Here is a 13313-nt window from a genome sequence, read left to right as displayed (position 1 = left end):
CCCAGTGGGAATGAATTCCTTCTGGATATTATCATCTCTAGGATCTTTAAACAACCCTTTCTTGAGATAAAACATGAAGTAGAAGTTGTTTCATTTAAGACAACCAACTTCAGGGGAAAAAAAAGAAATGAAAGCCTTCCTTGGGGAGAAGTAAACGTATGTACTAAGAACAGGTGCTCTGTCAACCCCCAGTGCTCTTCTCTCTGTGTCCCTTCCAATTCCATTTGCAGGGAAAACAATCCAGAAAATTAGAAAATAAGGAAACAACTTTCATCACCTTGGCTATTCCATTCTGACTGTCTGACCTGAGGGAATCAGCAGATGCATAGAATCATAAGGATGGAATAACCTTTAAAGGTCATGTAGTCCATTCCCCTATCTTCAGGCAAGGCCACAGCTCAACCATCTGGATAGAAGGGTATCTATCTTATTTTTAAAGGCCTCTGGGAAAGAAGATTCCATAAGCTGAGTTGGTAACTTCAGTAATGTCTGAAAACTTGGTCTTTTATATGTAATTGAAATCCCTCCTACCACAATTTAAGTTCATTTCCTCTTATTCTGACATCAGAGATGGAGAGCTGTTCAATAGTCTTTGTACGATAATCCTTCATATATTTAAAAACAGTTATCCAGTTACTCTGCAATGTTCTCTTGTTTGGCTGATTTCCAGTTCCCTTAATTTTCTTCATAAATCCTAATTTCTGACCCTACTTTGGTTCTTCACTGAACTACCTCCAAATTCTCATGTCTTTCATTCTGTAAGCGGACACATTACAATAAGAAGTCTAACTTGTGTTGAATAGAAAGAGAGGATTCCCCTCTAGGTTTATAGATTCACACATTTTTAGAGCTAAGAGGGTCCTTTAGAATCTTACATTTTGAATGACAACAAATCTCAATTTAAAATTCCTCAGATCCATTTTTCAAGCCCTGAGCATCAGGACTCTTCACATCAAAATTTCTCCTGATCTTTACTTTCTGACCTCATGCAGCCTAGCTTCCAGCTTCTGTCAACTCCTTTTGAGCAGACTGACATAGCACTGAGTTTCTCAGTCATTGCCTTTCTTGATCTCTCTGCAGCCTTTGATATTGTTGATCACCTTCTTCTCCTAAATAATCTTTTTTAGGTTTTCAGGACATTACTGCCTCTTGGTCCTCCTATTGTTTGTCTGATGTCTCTTTCTCAGTTTCCTTTGATGAATCTTCATCCAAGTCATTCCCACTAACTATAGTTGTCCCCCAACGCCCTCCTATCTTGTGCTGTCTTCTGTTCTTCCCCTATACTAAGCTCATCTCTTCTGCTTTTGGAATATTAAGTTCCAAGAATTCTTAAATTCCAGTGATCTCATTATCAGCTCTGTGCAGATGATTCCATACAGATGTGTGTATATATATTTTTTCAAGTATGTATGTGTATGTATAATAGCCTTACTTTTTCTCTGAATTCCAATCTTGTATTTCCACCTGTCTTTTAGTGGTCTCAAATTCAATATTCCATAGGTATCTTAAACTCAACATATCCAAAATAGAATTAATAATCCCCAAAACCTTGCCCTTTTTCCATTCTTTCTATTATTGTCAAAAATACTGTCATCCTCTAGTCACAGAGGTTTATAACCTTGACTCCTCACACCATCCCCACATATGCAGTCTGTTCCAAATCTTGCCATTTCTACCTTCACAACATATCTCCTTCCCTTTCCTCATACAGCCTCTACTCTGAAGCCACTACCTTCAAGCCCTTGTCATCTCTTACTGGATTATTCCAATAACTATAGGGTTAGTCCTTCTTTATTGCAATCCATCCTGCACTCAGATGCCAGAGTGACTTTTCTGAAGTGCAGGTCTAACTACTGCTTCCCTGAACCCCACTCAGCAAAATCCAGGGGCTCCCCATTACCTGTAGGATCAAATATAAAATACTCTGTTTGGCATTTAAAACCCTTCACAATCTGGTCCCTTCTCACCTTGCTAGTCTTCTTACACTTTACATCCCTCCACATACCCTACAATCCAGCCACACTGACCTTGTTGCTAGTTCTCATACAAACAACATTCCATCTCCCTATTCCATGCCTTTTCATTGGCTTTCCCCCATGTTTGTAGTTCTTAGCATAGTACCTAGCACATGGTAAGCTCTAATAAATGTTGTTTACTGCTGACTGACAAGCTGACCTTTGCAAGTTTAAAAAATACTTTTTTCATTTGTTTATTCAACATGTATTATTCCTATAACTCTTCTCTCTTTTGTCTCTTCTCTCTCCCTCTCTTTTTACTTTCAGAGATGTTATCAATTGTTATGAATTCAGCCATCATCCCTATGCAGACTACTCTTAGATCTATCTATCCAGCCTCAGTCTCTCTCCAGAATTTTAGTCACATATTGCTATCTACCACTTGGATTTCTTGACCTGGATGTATCATAAGCATCTCATACCCAAGATGTCCAAAACATATCTTTCCACCAAGTCTCCTCTCTTCCTAATTTCTCTATTTCTATTAAGGCCACTACTATCCTTTCAGTAACCCAAGGCAACAGTCTTGAACTCTTAACTCTTCTTTCTTCATCCCAAACATCTAATCAGTTGCCAAGTTTTATTCACTCTACCTCTCACATCCCCTCTTCTCTGATCATATAGCCACTATACTAATTCAGGTCTTCATCACCCCCTTTCCTGTATTATATAATAAATTTATCTTTGCATATATTTTATATATGTACATATATAATGTGTGTGTTTGTATGTGTGTATTCATCATCTTTAAGTCCTTTGGAGACACAGTTGATAATTGCTTTAGTTAATTTTATTAACTTTATTTATCTAATTTTAGTTACTTAACTAAATTAAATTAACTAACTTTAGTTAATTAGATAATTGATTAGAGTTCTTAAGTCTTTCAAAGGTGTTTTTCTTTACAATGTTTCTTTCTAAAAATGGCTCCTCTGGTTCTGCTTATTTCCTTTTGCATATGTTCATATTACCCAGGATCCTCTGAAATTGTCTCTTTTATCCTTTCTTATGACACAAAAATATTGCATTACATTTACATACAATTTGTTCAGTCATTCCCCAATGGTCTAAGAAATAATCTGAGATACCCCCTTAGATTCTATTTTTTTTCTTTTCCTCTTCAATCCCACCTTCAGGATCACGAATTTTGTTTTGCTTGTAGCTATACCCTCCCTGATATTACTCTCTCTTTTTACCATTCCCTTCCCACAACTCCACTTATTTCATTGTGGAGTTTGATATACTTCTTGCCCATTTCAGATAAAAATGAGGTTCATCTGATGTTGGCTCCCCACAATCCTTTCTCCATGTTTGTATACTCTTGTCATACACACCAATTATGAAAAACAGCAAGTACTATGCCCTTTTTTTCTTTTATAATTGTGTATTTCTTTTACCCTTCCTTCTCTTTCCACTTTTAAATCCCTGAGAAACAAACCAATTCACTACACAGGATTTATGTTTCTCTTATTTAACTCCATAAATAACGTTTAAAGTTCTAAAAGAACACTTGTTTCTTCTCCCCCTATTAAAGCATTAACATTACATCATCATATAGTCCTTCATAATAATAAATTTACCTTTCTGGACTTTTTTTACTTTTGTCTTGGCATTTAAAGTTCCTACTCAACTCTGTTCTTTTCATTGGAAATCCCTGAAAGTACCCTACTCCATTAAAGATCCATTTTTCCCCTGTCAAATTATACACAGCTTTGTAGAGTGACTTATATTTGATTGTAAGCCCATCTCTTCTGCTTTTGGAATATTAAATTCCAAGTTCTCTTCTTATGTTTAGTAGAAGCTTCTAGATCTTGTATGATGCTGACTATGATTATTTGGTACTTGAACTGCTTTCTAATGGATACTTTTTTTTGATTGACAGTTCTGGATTTTAGCTAAGGCATTCTGGGGATTTTCCTTTTGGAGTTTCCTCCAAGAGATAATTCTTTCTAACTTCACTTTGCCCTTTATAATAGATTTTGAAAGTTTTCAGTTATGACTTCTTGAAATATAGTGTCCAGGATTTTTGTCTAAGTTTTCAGGAAGTTCAATGATTCTAAATTATCTTTCCTTAATCCATTTTTCATGTTAGTTGTTTTTAATATTAGATATCCTATATTTTTTTCTACTTTTTCAATATTTTAATTCTTTTCTAAATTCTTGCTTTCCTTTAAATGAGTGATTTCTTTTTTATATATTCTAGTTTTCAATGAATCTGTTACTTGGGTAAGGTTTATCACTTTCTCTTCTAAGCTATTTATTCTCTCACCAATTCCTCCAAAGATTTTATTTTATTTTATTTTGGTCTCTTTATTTCTTATAGGTATTCACATGGTCTTTATGAAAAATACATTTTTTTTTGCTTTGAATCTCTACCTACGGTTACCTCAAAGTTATTCTCCCCTTTTTGGAGGTCTCTAGATCTACAATTTTTCAGACCAGTTGAGATTTTATTTGGTTTATTAATGTCTCCAGCTTTAGTTGTTTGTATTTGTCCTATCTCCATGAGGACAGGGCCTGTTTACTTTATAAAGGTCCAGTTCCTCTATCCAATAAATATTAACTGTTTGCATTGTTTCACATTAAATTAATTCACATTAAAAAATAAACAGTACAAGAATAGTATCAAGGAAAGAAATAGATGGCAATTCATTTGATAAAGATGTGAACTACTAACTCAGTGTGAGTACAAAGTGCAGTATTCTTCCCCCAAAAAGCCAATATAATCTTAAACTGTGTAAACAAAAGTAAAAGGAACACTGAGGAAAAGGATAATCCCACTGTGGCCAGAACAACTCAGATTACATTTGGACTATTGTGCTCAGCTCCATGAGCCACTGACAAGCTGGCATGAGGAAGCCTAGAGAAAAACAGGCAGCAAGTTGGTCCAAGGGATTTTGAAACCAACACGTAGAATAGTTTAAGGAACTGAGAGTATTTACTGGACATGTCAAGATCTTACCATTCCTTAAAAAGTTTTGCTTTCGCTTGACCTTGCCATCTCTCAGGCTATCATTCTCTCTTCCCTTTTTCAGCTAAACTACTAGAAAAAGCCATCTACATAATTCCTTGCCTTCATTGTCTTCTCTTACTCACCTCTTAATTTCTTATGATCTCATTTATGACCCAACAAGGTTACCAGTACTCCCTTAATTATTAAATTCAATAGAATGCTTTTAGTCCTCATCCTTCCTAACACATCAGCAGCTTTTGACACTATTAACCATACTCCCCTCCTGTATACTCTCTCCTCCCTCAGTCTCCTTGACACTACTTTTCTAGTGTTCTTCCTACTTATATGACCATGTCTTTTCAAGTCCATTCCTAAATTATCCTCCATCCTGAATCTGTGTGGGGCCTTCACAGTTCTGTCTTGGACCCTCTTTTATTTTCTCTTAATAATTTCATAATTCTCATAGGTATAATTTTCATATGTATGAAGATGACTCCCAGAACATTATTTATGGTCCTAATCTTTCTCCTGAGTTCCTGTGCCATTTCATCAGCTGCCAGCTAGATAGCTCAACCTATATTCCACAGGTACCTCAGACTAAAAATGTACAAAACAGAACTCATTATTTTCCCCCTGTGTGTGCAACAGAAATCCTTACCCAAATAATACTCAGAGGTTTCTCAAGGTAGGAATGATTTATTACGATCTCGAGAAAGGGCCACCCTCTTGACAAATGGTCAGGCAGGAGAAGCAAGAAGTTATAAAGCCCTAACGTGGAATTCTCCCCCACCCTCCTCCTGACCCTTTTCGTCCACTGACTGGAAGTTAGGCGTACAATCTGAACACAGCAATCTACCTCAAGTACTGGAACAAGGAAACAGTAGACTACCCAATGTATATTTGAGAAAGCACTTCTGTCCTTATTTGGCATATCTTATGCTGAGGTAGCACTGGGGAAGATCTCCGTTACTCTAAATCACAGTTTCCTGTAAGGTCAGGTGACTTATAAACTTAGGCCTAGTGGATGCTGAAGCTACTCTAGATTTGATTTTTCAGAATGGGGAAAACTTCACTGCAAATTATCCCTCACACCCCTTAAACTCAACCTTCCACCAAATATTCTTTTTTTTATTAAGAGTCCTACCAACCTTTTGGTCAGTCAGGTCTGAAACATTTCAATTATCCTCAATTCTTCTTTATCCCCCACCCCACCCCACTCAGTAAGTTGCCAAATCTTAGTGATCCTGTGTCCTCCTTTCTTGCATCCTGTCCCTTCTCTCCACTCACAAAGCTGTCATCCTGCTCGTCTCTCACCTAGTGAGAGGCTACCACAGTAGCCTCCTATTTGGACTCCCTGTTTTCAGTCTCTCTCTGTCTGTTCTCCAATCCATGCTACCTACACACAGCTGTCAGAATGACACATGCCTGACCATAGGACTCCTCTCTTCAAAACTTGTCAGTGTCTCTTGCCTCTAGGATAAAATACAAACTCCTGAGCTTAGCATTTAAAACTCTTCACAATTTAGCTCTAGCCTGGATTTACAGACTTATTTCATGTTACTCTTCTCCCTGTACTCTGTGTTCCAGCCAAAATGGCCTGTTTTCTGTTCCCCAAATTCTACCTCTTAGACTCTCAAGTTCACTCATGTTCCATTTCCTATGGGAAACCTCTCCTGATTCCCCCCGTCCCCACAATTGTTATCTTCTGTCTCTCCTCATATTATCTTGTATTCTTTTATATGTTAATTTGTTTTTAATACACAGAATAAAATGTAAACTTCTTGTGGGAGGGGGAAGAGACCCACTAGAAACCCATTGCAACAGTCCAGGTGAGGTAATGAAGCAGGAACTATTGTCTCTGTGTGAGTAGAGAGAACAGATCATAGGTGAGAGATTTCATGCAGATAGAAATGGAAAGATTTGGCAAATGATTAGGTATGTAGAGCGAGGAAGAGTAAGGAATCAAAGATAACAGTGAGTTCAGCCAATCAATAATCATTTATTAAGCACCTACTATGTGCCCTAAGCACTGGAAATACAAAGAAAAGTTCTAAGATTTTCCCTGTCCTCTGAAAGAGCTCACAGTCCAATGAAGAAAGCACATAGAGAGAAGCAGAAAAGCTGGGTGGAAGAGGGATTTGCCCATTGAGAGCCATGACAAATCCTGCAGCCAGGTGACTGCCCTGAGTGGGGCCCAGGCCCTTAGAGGATCTGGGAGGGGCTCTCTAATGTGGAAGAAGGGAGGGGCAGGGTAAGTGAGGAAGTATAAGTTTCAGATTTGGTGTGATCTTGCAACATGATGAGTTTCTGGAGACAATAAATAAAATATTTATTGACTGACTGAAGTTATGAACATGGGACTCTAGAACAGGTTTACATGACATGCACAACATAAGGCCCTTGGGCCTGCCAAAGGATTTGGGGCAGCCTTCAAAAAACGTAGAGGATGTAAAAGAAAGTAAAGATATAATGGGCTTAACTTGCCTTCCACGAGTCACTTTTGTGCCCCTCATGTAACTTGGCAGGTGGGCAGCCACTGTGCCCTCTCTCTTGTTTGTAACCTGGCTCACAGCAACCAATCATCATCACTCTGTCTCTAGTCTGAGAAGAGGGAGAGTTGTATCTTTTTGCTATGTTTTCAGTTGTTACTAAATGTAAAAATAGTAAGAAAACCTGAAAATGTATTAAAACTTTTGCCACATAGCAAATAATTATTTTTACATTAATGTGATTTCATGACAAATGAAAACTTAAGTAATAAGCATAATTAATTGAAATTTCCCTTTTCTTAAATATGGCTTATTTGTAAAATAGTTTAATCATTAACTATACCTTTACTTGGAAAGTGAGCCACTAAAAACCTATCTGCAGCCTCAAGAAGTTTAGCCTATTTTAATTTTGGCCCCTACCAAATGCCAAGTTGTACCGATGGTCTGCTCTAGAAGAATGGTGACACCTTTCCAGAGAAAAACAGATACAGGGAGCTACAGATACAGAGGGCTACTTAATTGTTATTTTGATATGCCTAATAGAGACTTGATATGAAGGATAAGGAAGAAGGTAATAAGAAAGTACTTAGCTCCCCTACAGCCCAGGGTTCTGAAAGAATTGACAGATATAATTACTAATATACTATCATTTATCTTTGAAAGAATGAAGTGACTGAGATAAGTACCACAGTATTGGAGAAGAGCCAATGTTACAGTTTTCCAGCCCCTCCCCCCAAACAAACAAATAAATGAATAAATAAATAAAAGGAAGAGAATGGTGAATATGAACTTTGGGAAAGTGAGCTTGACATCATTTCCTGGAAGAATTCTAGAACATATCATTAAAGAGTGTGAACATTCTAAAAAAGGTACCAATAATCATGAAGAACCAGCTTTATCAAGAATAGATCTTGCAAATGAATTTCAGTTTCAAAAACAGAACCCTGTTTTTGGCAGGGTTGTTGAAAGTAGTCCAGGGAAGTGTTGTAGATTTTAATTGCCTAGATTTTAGCAAAGCCTTAGTCTCTCTTTCTCTCTCATATCTTTTCATAGATTCAGAACTGGTTGAATGTTTAGAACCAAAAAAAAATAGTTGTTGGTTTGATGTCAACTTGGAAAGAAGTTTTCAGTGAAGTATCCTGGCCATCTTTGCTTGGTCCTATGCTGTTTGACATTTTAATCAGTAACTTAAAGGAATATTAGCATATTTATAAAATTTGAAAAATTACACAAGTTGGGAATGACAGTCAAGATCTAGAAATATCTCACCACAAAAGTAGAGTAGGCTGGATTTAATAAGGTGAAATTTAATAAAAATAAATAATTCACTTTTATATAGCACTAAAGTATACAAAATACTTTACATATATTATTTCACTTCAGCCTGATAACATCTCTGTGAAGTATGTACTACAGATATTATTTCCATTTTATATCTGAGAAAACTGGGATTCAGAGATTTCCATGGTCTCCTAAACCTTGTCCAAGGCAAGATTCGAGCCCCAGTTTTCCTGACTCCAATGCCCCTACATAACATTTTTCGTGTAAAGTTTTACATGGGTTCATAATGTTACCTTCACAAATATAAGATGGGGAAGGCATGACGAGACAGGTAAACCTCTCAAAAAGATACGAGGATCTTAGTGAACTGAAACAACATGAATCAATAATGATCTGGCAGCCAAAAGACAAACAACTAATACAGTCTTGGAGTCTACGAAGGGAGATGGTGGAGTCCAAGCCTAGGGAGATTGTCGTCTTGCTCTGTTGCTCTGGTCAGATAACAAGAGCAGATCTGTGTTCAGATCTAGACACCGCCATTGAGGAAGGCCATTACTAAACTGGAGAGCACACAGAAGACACCAGTGTGGGTCGTGAAACGATTATGTCATATGTGTTGTATGTGTCTAAGGAACTGGAAATGTTCAGATGAGAGAAAAGGAGACTTGGGTATTATGACAGCCATATTTGAGTGTTTGAAGGGATGTTACCAGGAGCAAGAAAGAAACTTGTTCTTAGTCCCAGAGAGCAACATTAAAAACAATAAGTAGAAATTGCACAAAGGCAAATTTAGAATTTTATCAACACAAACATCCCAGCAATCATAGTTAATCAAACAAGGAATGAGGTCTTCACACAAAGACTGGGTAGCCTCTCCACAGGCAGGATGGATAGAAGATTCTTGTTCAGGCCTAGGTTACATCTGAGGCATCTGAGAGTTACTTCTGGCTCTTAAGATTCTGTCACCTGGTACTAGGCATTCTAGGGAGCAGAAATACAAAGGTGAAAAAAATTATTGAATCCCTTCCCTCAGGGAATTTACACCTATTAGAGGGGATGACAGGGTGGACTACATGCAAAGGGGAGTGCTAGACAAAGTGCTCAAAGAAATGTGAAAGGAGAGAGATCCCCTTGGGGAAGGAGGGAAGTTCAGGGAAGGCTTTTTATAGGAGGTAAAACCTAAGTGTTCCTGGAAGTCCAAGTGTCGGGCATGGTGGCTAGCCTGCATGAATGTATAGGAGATGGGAACCCATACTGAGGAAAGAGTGACGAGCTTGACTTAGCTAGAACATAAAGTGTGCATGAAGGAAAGCAGAATGACATAAAGCTAAAAGAGAGGTCACTCCCTATTGTAAACATCTATTGTGTTCTGACAAGATTGGATATAGAACAAGGAGGCCCTTTGTGCACTATTAATGTACATACACTAAATCAATCTTGTCGTAAAGAGAAGGAAAAGATGGAAAACTGATCAATAAGACTAGGCACCTAAAGGTTTGGGATCATTTATACTGTTTTGTTATTTTCTTAAAAATCTTTATCCAGCCATTGCATTCTAGAGAGTTATTAGAAGATATATTTATAGAAAAAATGATTTTTAGAATCACAAAAATTAAATTTACTGAAGTACACATCTAGTTCCCAGAGATCCAGCCTTTGAGTCAGGAAGACCTGGATTCAGAGCCTGCCTCTCACATACACTGTTGGAGCCAAACCTAGGCACTAAACCTCCTAGTGCCACAGGCAAATCCCTAAAACTAGACATTGAAAACAGTGCCAACCCACATTGCCATGGGGGATTTCATCAAAAAGAGCTCCCGACACCAAAGTAATGTTGTAAAAATTCGATTTTAATGTGACCTCCCACAAAGTGTGGCAGTTCCTTCTGTAGCATCACTGACACTTGCTTCCAGTGTGATGAATTTTACTTCCTAACAAGGTAGTCCATTCTACTCTTAGTTCACTCCGATTGATCAAATTTCTCTAATGATGAGCCAAAATCCTTTCCCTTGAAATATCTGCCTTTTCTATTCAAACCAATATAGGATACCTTTAAATATTTGAGAACCTTTCAGATATTTAGAGACAGTTACCATGATTCCCTATGTATTTATTGTCTTCCTTCAATTTCCTTCAGCCTTTCTTTTTAGTGCAGTTCTTCCATCCCTCCTCAGCATTTTTTGACTTAGAAGCCATTAGCCACCTTTCACAGAACCATTCCTGATTTATTATTCAACTTTCCCAACTATAGGACAACTTCCTTGATGAAGTTTGAGAAAGAAAATGTGAAATATTACAGTATTTTCTCTGATGGCTTTTTCAGATTTGGTTGATATGACAGATTAAAAATCCAGTAGCAATAGTGTTCATTCTGAGAGATATGAAGAGACCTGTTTTATCTGTGTTTTATTTTATTTAATGATTTCAAAATATCAGAAAGAAGAGGTTCTAGATCTTTAGGAAGCCAAGGTCTTCCCCAAAGAGGAAGAGTCCTTTGTGAGTTGCAGCATTAGGGAGAGGAACTATTGAATTAACTGAATCATTTTTAGAAACAGATTAGTCACTCAGCACAAAGAGAAGATTGTAAAGGTTTGGCAGAGAGCAGATAAGACAGCCTGAAGGGGAAAGGGACTAAGAACCAACTGGGGTATTTTTGAGCTAAGAGGCAGTTGCTATATTGTGTTAAGGAGGTAATTAACATTTATACTGCAAAGAGGAGCTGAGTTTTAGTGGGGAATTTATAAGACTGTATCAGAAGCCATGGAAAGGGTCACAGGGCAGCTTTAGGAGGAAAGAAGTGAAAGACAAGTAAATATTTAGGTGAGCAACTCTTCTAACAGTTGAGTTAATGAGAAAATACCAATTGTAATCTCAGAAATTTATTTCTTTTAACTAATGCTTATAAATATAAATAGAAGTAACCAATTATGTACTATTTTAAATAAATGTATACTTTTCTATATTATAAACACAGCTGAGTAAAGTGCCATACATACTTTTCTCAGTTACCCACACCTGAGGTAGGCTTAACAATTTTTGCCCTTGTTGCCTTAATCAGATACAGTTTACTTCATAGTATATATCTGAGATGCAGACATAGTAAGTACTTAGGAGCAATTCTAAAACCTCTGTAGAGCTTTCTGTGAAAATTCAACCTATTTACAGCGACAAAAACATTACAGATAGTTGGCAGTACAGATGCTTTTCTCCAGTGAATGTCTAGGGACAAGTTTATGGAAGTTTTTCTTAATCAGTTTTACAGAAAGCTACATATACCCAGGGACCAATCTCCCTGGTTCATATTGCAGAAGAGGCTAGAACATTGTTTCATTTGGATAAAAAGAACTAAATGATTCAGTATTTTGAAAGAGGAGGAATATTTGCCTCATGCCTAATCAACTAGATGGCTTTTCTTTTGAACCCTCTAAGTCTCACTTTTAGATCCCAAACTTGGGCCCCTATCAAGAGTGTCCCAAAGGAATCAAATAAAATCCTCTTTCACTGAAATTTAGCCATCACTTTCCAGGTTTAAAACAAAAAGGGATGTTGCTTTTTTCCCTTTCCCTGTAAACCCAATTCAGACAGATTCTCCAGTCCCCTCCCCAGAATCCTGGAACAGCATCCCAGATGATTGAAGCCTTTGATTTCTCCCAGATTTCAATCTGGATTCATGCAGGAAGCCATTTTGCCTGGGGTAAGTTCATTAAAGTGAAATAATAGGAGCTGTTTCTGACTGTATGAGAAAAAAAAAGAGAGCTTTAGCTCCCCAAAGGTTCTACGAATTAAGTTCCCAAATTATTAATGAGCAGATTGACAGCCAGATTAAAGGATTATAACAGGCACTTGCACATTTTCTGGCACATGATTAGTCCTAATAAATGCTTATTGACTGACATCCTAAAACAAAATGTTTGAGGAACCTCTTCACAGCAGACTACATTTTCCTGTGCCCCATCCAGAGTTACTATTATCTTCCTGACTGAATGTTCATTTTGGCTATAGTTTTCTTCTTCCTTGAACCATAGACCAGCCTTTCCTCCTGGCTGCAAACCAACAGCAAACAGCCAGGCCTGGGCTTCAGTTCTCTTGTTTGAGCTGAGCTGTAGGGACAATGGCAAACGTACTAGATCTCTTGGGTGCCTTCTGGTTCCAACACTCTGTGATTGAGTGTACTTACTATAACAGGACAGTACTTCTAACCAACCCCTTCTGAACAGGATGACAGAACCAGGAGAATTTAGCTCTGAGTAAGTAATTTCATGATACTTCCCTGCTCCATAGTCCTCCAGACTGAGCTCCATGGCTGTGGTTAAGGAGGCATGGAAGGAGAGTACCAACCACTACTTGGAAATCTTAATCAAGCGAGTTCCAATAGTCCTTCATGTTCATGTTTCCTGAACTAATATTTCTGCCTATAACAGAGCAGGCAGTTAATGAATATTTGTTAAATTGATTCAAACTGAATCAAATGGTCAGTTATTTGCCTTCTGGGTAGTGGTAAGAGGGAGAGAGGGAAAGAGCCTGAATTGCATTGATCACCCACTGTTAGGAATTATATATACTTTGTTAATTACCATT

At 37.5% G+C, this 13313-nt stretch overlaps 1 protein-coding gene and 1 long non-coding RNA gene across 5 annotated transcripts in view; one reads left to right on the top strand and one right to left on the bottom strand.

The window, feature by feature from the left end:
* LOC138145542 (uncharacterized) overlaps positions 1–13313 on the bottom strand; it is a 196365-nt gene that overhangs the window by 145176 nt on the left and 37876 nt on the right. The window lies entirely within an intron of this gene.
* HPSE2 (heparanase 2 (inactive)) overlaps positions 1–13313 on the top strand; it is a 730895-nt gene that overhangs the window by 699296 nt on the left and 18286 nt on the right. The gene's annotated exons all lie outside the window — the stretch shown is intronic.

This window comes from Petaurus breviceps, unplaced genomic scaffold, assembly GCF_028583685.1.
Source record: "Petaurus breviceps papuanus isolate PSGF00001 unplaced genomic scaffold, PetGlider_PUasm1.0 90740, whole genome shotgun sequence".
NCBI classification, from domain to species: Eukaryota; Metazoa; Chordata; class Mammalia; order Diprotodontia; family Petauridae; genus Petaurus; species Petaurus breviceps.
Note: the sequence above shows the minus strand (reverse complement) of the source record. Positions and strands in the feature narration are given on the sequence as shown.